This window comes from Brachyistius frenatus, unplaced genomic scaffold (genome assembly GCF_029030835.1).
Source record: "Brachyistius frenatus isolate BFR_SWC_R1_liver_20210118 unplaced genomic scaffold, ASM2903083v1 Contig_8, whole genome shotgun sequence".
Taxonomy (NCBI): domain Eukaryota; kingdom Metazoa; phylum Chordata; class Actinopteri; family Embiotocidae; genus Brachyistius; species Brachyistius frenatus.
In genome coordinates, this window is record NW_027210607.1 from 568921 (window position 1) to 575478 (window position 6558).

Below are 6558 nucleotides of genomic sequence, written 5' to 3' on the forward strand. Positions count from 1 at the left end.
CATATGCTGGACCGCAACCAAAACAATAAATAATTAGCCCCGAAAAAGGAAATGATCGCTAGAGCCAAAATATCATTAAAATTTGAAATGTAAATCTCCTTATCGGCCTCCCAATGTCACGAATTAGCACTACAGCTCCACGCATTAAATCAAGGCTAAAAATATTCAATTAATAAATGAATAAGTGGTGATGAACTTTTGATTATTTTGGGCTGCAGTCCAAGTGTACCTTATCAGGGAATGTCACCTTGGACTAGACCTCGTTGGTCTGTTAAATAGTGTTAGAGCATCCTTCTTTATCTGCTTATTTATTTCCCTTTCTTAAAGAGCACTCCACATCGTGGAGCCTCTCCGCTGAGACGGCGACTGTCCGTGTTTATGCCTGATTAGTTGAAGCACCACAACATGCGCTTGCTTTAGCTCCAGCAAAAAAAGGCAATAAATCATTTAGATTTTATTAAACTCAAATTAAAGCTGTGTGTGTGTGTTTGTGTGTGATGGAATTACACTGTTTAAAATGTTACACATCAGCCCCGCCCCTCCCTTCACGTACACACATAAGCTTGCACCTTCCCCTCCTTCTCTGCCCTCATCACACACACACACACACACACACACACACACACACACACACACACACACACACACACACACACACACACACACACACACACACACACACACACACACACACACACACACACACACACACACACACACACACACACACACACACAACCACTTCTCCACTCTTAATATGCAGGACAGAAAAGTCCCTTTAAGAACGACAGCGAGTTCCAAAAAAAAAAAGAGGGCTGGAAAAAAAAAAAAAAAAATTCTGTGTCCCTCCACATCTGAGGGCCCAGAGAGCGAGGGAGTGAAGGGGAAGGAGAAAGGAGGAGGGAGGAGGAGGAGGAGGAGGAGAGAGGGTGGGGGCTAATGTGCAAACTTGTTTCCGTCCTCTACGGCTCGCCCATCATTTATTCAGCAGCTCGGCGCTCGAGACGGGCCACTCGCATTTGCTTGATACTCAATTATACATTAGTGTACATCACTTGGCAATCTGTTCATATCAATTTAATTGGATTTTAATATTGCCTCTGATCTTGTTGTCCAATTAACAGTGCTGGCTGGCAATAAAGCAGAACCACACACTATGTGACACCTTTGATCCCCGCCATATGGAGCCCTTCCATTGATTACCGGCACCGCCACTGAATTTCACTCCCTCAATATGGCCTGTGATGAATGGAGGTGGAGGCTATGTGTTGGGTGGGTGGGAGTGGGGGGTTGTGTGAAGTGGGATGGGGTGTGAGGTATGTGTGGAAGCATCATCATCATCATAACCCCCTCCCCGTCCCCCTCCACACCCACCCAACCACCACTGATGTGATAAAAATTTCACTTCACTGCGCAACTTCATTTATTCTGTTGACATTCGCCTCTGATTAAAACAAAAAAAAAAAAAAAAAAAAAAAAAAAAACGGGAGAGAGATGGTGCAGCCATGCCCTGAATAGCATATGCAAATCCAACCCAGGGCATCTATCTTGTGGAAGCCAAGGGGACCGGCTGACTGACTGCCTGCTGCCCGCCTGGCACAATGGCACAGCCTTGACAATAACAACACGCTTTAAGGCAACACCTTTTTCCTTGCTGTTTCCAGTCATCGTCTTTCCCACTTTCCTCTCCTCTGTCCTTTGTTCCGACCCTTCTGTTTCTCCTCTCACATATCTTCCTTCTCGCCTCCTGATCTCTATACCTTTTCCTCTATCTCCTGTGAGGGAGTGTTGGCTCTGGTAGCGCAACAATCCACAAGGAAGAGGAAGAAGAAGAAGAAAAAGAAGGAATAGAAGAAAGGCCAATTATTCCCGTTTTTGTTAAAAAAAAAAAAAAAAAAAAAAAAAAAACTGGAAGAGGGGAGATAAATAAAGAGGAAGAGGACGGCCATTCATTTTTTATAGGGACTTACATGAGTGTTCAAAGTGGCAAACAACAAACGGAGCCTGGAACGGGGAGTTGAAGAGCTCACAGAGCCAGCATGAGCCTTGTGGAGGTTGTTCTGGTGGTCTTCCTCACATGGAGCTGAAGGCCGAGCTGTGCATTGTGGTGGTGTGTGTGTGTGTACGTGTGTGTGTGTGTGTGTGTGTGTGTGTGTGTGTGTGTGTGTGTGTGTGTGTGTGTGTGTGTGTGTGTGTGTGTGTGTGTGTGTGTGTCTCGGGGATGTGGGGGCTTAGGGGTGAGTAGGGGGCTGCAAAGAACAAGGAAATGGGTTGGATGGTGCTTGTTTGGGGGGTGCAGTTGGGAGTAGCATATGCCCTAGTAAGACATCTGAAAGGGCTTTGAAGGAGTGTGCATGTCTGTGTGTGTGGAGCTGTGTTGAATCTGACCCAGTTGATGGTGAAATGCATATTCCAGAGATAAGGAAAGGTGTGTTTTCCGTGTGTGTGGAAATGTTCACGTTTGTGGACTTGCCTGGGTGCCTTGATACTTTGTGTGTGAGGCCCGGGGGCAGCGCAGAAGAGCTGATGTCTGGTCAAGTGGTCATGGCTTCTGCAGAGTCGACAGTGCTCAGGGCTACTGACTGACTAACCTTCATCACTGCACTGTAACAAGGGAATCTATCTATCTATCTATCTATCTATCTATCTATCTATCTATCTATCTATCTATCTATCTATCTATCTATCTATCTATCTATCTATCTATCTATCTATCTATCTATCTATCTATCTATCTATCTATCTATCTATCTATCTATCTATCTATCTATCTATCTATCTATCTATCTATCTATCTACACTAATAAAAATGTGGCCCACATTGACTGCAGCTCACCTACTTTTGAGACACCCAAGGATTATACCACTTATCTGTTTCTGTGCCATTCTGTCTCTCTTTCTCCGTGTCCCTGTTTAAAGCACCACTGAGTGCCGGTCTATCATTAGAATAATTAATTGTTCAACCAAGTGGCATATTCAGAGGGAGCCACTCGGGCAGAAGCAACAAGACAGCGGTTAGTGAGGAGGAGGAGGGTGAAGTCAAGCGTGAGGCTACAAAACACAAACAGCTTTTCCTGTTATGAGGTCGAGCAGGCGAGAAAAAAAGGAAAAGAAAGAGAGCAAATTGTGGCTCCTTGTTTATAATGTGTATGTGTGGATGGTGAATAAATTGATCAAACTCATCTTTTGACCTTTCGATTAGCCATTAAGGAGAATAGACAGAATAAAAGGGGGAAAAAAGGGTCCAGAAACAAAATTAAATATTTACTTATCACACTAAAAACAAAAAATATTATTAAGCAATGTATCAAGAGAAAAAAAAAAAGAAATAAAAGAGAGACTTGCATTACGAACAAGCTGCATTAAAGATGCATTAATAGATTTTTGTGACCATTTGGGGGCAGCATAACGGACTGTAAACACAACATCTGACATATTTAACAATAACAACTAAAACAATGATGTGTTAAGCGCACACAGTTACCTCTTTATAAATTTGTTTGAAGTCAGGTTTCTGGCCACCACAATAATCTAAGCCCATCCCTTTAGCTCTGTATTTATTTCTGCTAACCTCTGAGGAAAAACTGCTAATGATCCATTGTGTTGTATTGTACTCGGCAAGTAGTGGACAGAACTGTTCAGTTAAAAATAGTTGCTGGTTGTAAAACAAGTTAAAAACATGGAGCTAAAATGGGCTAAAATGCATAGAAGCGCTTTGTATTCATAATTTTTTAGCAACCCCTTTCACATTACAAATATTTATCTGAATCATTTTAAATTAAAAAAAACTATTGATCGCTGCAGCTTTAAATATTCATGAATGTGCCACCTGTGGTGATGACTAATCACATGACACATGACCTTGAGTTTGCAGCATTCAAGTCCTTTTATAAAAACAAATTTCTTCAGAAGAAATATATAGAGCACAGCGTACACAGACTACACACTACAAGGCTTTAACATCAACAGATAGTGTGAACTGAGCGCTCCTCAAACTCTCTCATAAACTGTCCATCCTCCTCCAGTTTTACATTTCACGATAAATCCCACAGGCCACTGCTGCCAATCTATAGCCCCTTATTTCACTGATTTGCTCTTTAAACCTCCCATGCAGCACTTGAAATTAACTCTCACTACTACATTGTCTCTGTGACTGGAAAGTCTGTCAATCTCCAAGTTGCTTTGGCAATAATCCAACCCATACTCTGCCTTTTCTCTGTGGACACGCCGTACACTCCGGTTTGCCCTGTGTGTACACTCAATAACTTATAGTGTCACTTCCTTTCAGCTCCAGAAATAGTCTTATCGAAAACACATATACGCAATGTCATAATAATAGTCGTTATGTATAGAGCATTCTTCTAAACTCATATTATAAAGTGCTTTACAAAAGCAACAAAACAAGCAGACCAGAAAATCAAGTAAAACAATGACCGTATAAGATAAAATGCAATTAAAGCAATAGTTAAACATATATCTGGACCTCATAGTTAACCCAAACCGACTGGCATGACCAAAATGCTGTCATGACAAAACCAGAACTAAGAGATGCTGCTCTGACTGTTTAATGGTCTAACCCTCGGCAGTAGATGGAAGAAGTCGGAAGTGACACCTATTACCTCGCCCGGATACCGTCTGAAAGGAGCACATAAGGTGTCGCTAAAGTCATATACCACATGCAAAGTCTATCTACACCCTGTGATAATGTGTCAGTGTCCAACCAGTCTAATCAGAGAACAGGTGATTGGGGTTTTACACAGATATGCACTGCTGCTGGGCATACAGCATGGAGGAGATGCAGACAGTGGTGAGACGTGATACTGATGATACAGGTTTGTTATTGTGTGCAACTTTTTTGTATTTGAAATAACTATAGTGAAGGTGGTGGTGTTGGTTCACTGAACTTCTGATGCGGCATGCACATTTAAACACTGGATCCCAAAGCTGTTCCAACAGTTTGTTTTGGTGGTTCAGGATTAACAAAGGAGGGATGGATGGATGATTTTTTTCTAAACAGGAAGTATCAAAAAGAAAGACAAAATAAAGACATTAAATATCCAATCAAATATCAGCATTAACAAATTGCATAATGAGTAAGTAAATAAGGTTAACAAGGTTTAATTTACATAGTGAATGCATTCACAAACTTGGTTTTCCATCCTCTTTAAATGTAACAAACAGGTTTAAAGTCATTTAGTAGACATAAAACACACATGAATTATTAAACAAAGGGAACAAAATAACAGGTGGAATTAAAGGTTCATTTTCACTTACAGAGCCCCTCTTTGTTCTTGTGTGTTTGGAGGGAAAGATGCTCTGCAGGCCAAAGGGGCGGGGTTATATTGTTTCCTGGGAGTGCCCATGAAATTGACAAACCCAGGATGTGGCGTAGATGTGAGGACGTCAGGTGTAGTCGGGTCTCTTCAATTTGGGATTTAACAGCATGGGTATGAGTAACTTACAAAGTTTACAATGCCACAGCATACACAGACTTTTGCAAAAGGTGAAGGTGATGCAGGTGATGGAAACATGAAGAACATTTAAACTGTAAGGATAAGCTTCTTAAATTTTACAGTAATGAAACACAAAGCATTGCTTTCTTTACTGTCAAGAGGAATAAAATCCACTTCTGAAAACCAGTAACATCTAGAAAAAAAGAAGGAATCCTGGCATCTGGTAATATGCCAACACAACTACCACCTTATCCTTTCATTAGCCAGTTTTATATCCAAAAACAACTATAATTTTAACCAGTTCAATCCACGACCTTCATGCGAATACTAGGGGCTCTATCTTATAACAGCGCACCGCTATCTTGAGGAAGTGGAGAGAGGTTGCATGATTGACCAAGAAAAACCTGATTGCTGATAATTCAGTGTTTTACTGTTATTTTAAGAGCGTACCATTAGCGTCATACAACAGTGCACAAACATGCAACAAATTTATATTGATAAGGTTACAGTGTTAAAGAAGGTTTTTCTTCACCAATATGCTTAATCTGTGGCCATGCAGGTCTGTTTCCTCTGCAGAGACGTGTAGGTTACTACTACTTGAAATCCAGCAACTTGACTTTGAATGCGAATGGGAGATGACCATTTGGTTTGTTTCATGTTACGCCCCAAGCACACCCGTGATTAATTAGCGCACTTTACTGTCACTTTACTTTGTGACCAGACGTTCTGCCCTTGAACAGGCTAAAGTGAATTTGGACATGCCCTTAATGCACTGGCACCATGCCCTGTATTACGGTGCGCTTAAGATCATTAAAATAAAAACTCTAGGTTCCATCGAGGTAACCAGATGGTTTGGCTCTACATCTCCAGTTGGGCCTATTTAGACCATTTTAACAAATGGGGATGCAACAACAATTAAAAGCACAACAATCAATGTTCAAACAGTGGAAAAAGAAGATAAACATTATAGACATAAGGCATATCAGGTTACAGTTCCCTCATTAGTCAAAACAGCTCTGATGATATCTCCTTCTGTTTTTGTGTCTCCGGAGCAAAAGCTTTGGGACATTGAATTCACGTTTATCAGTACATATTCACAATTCAT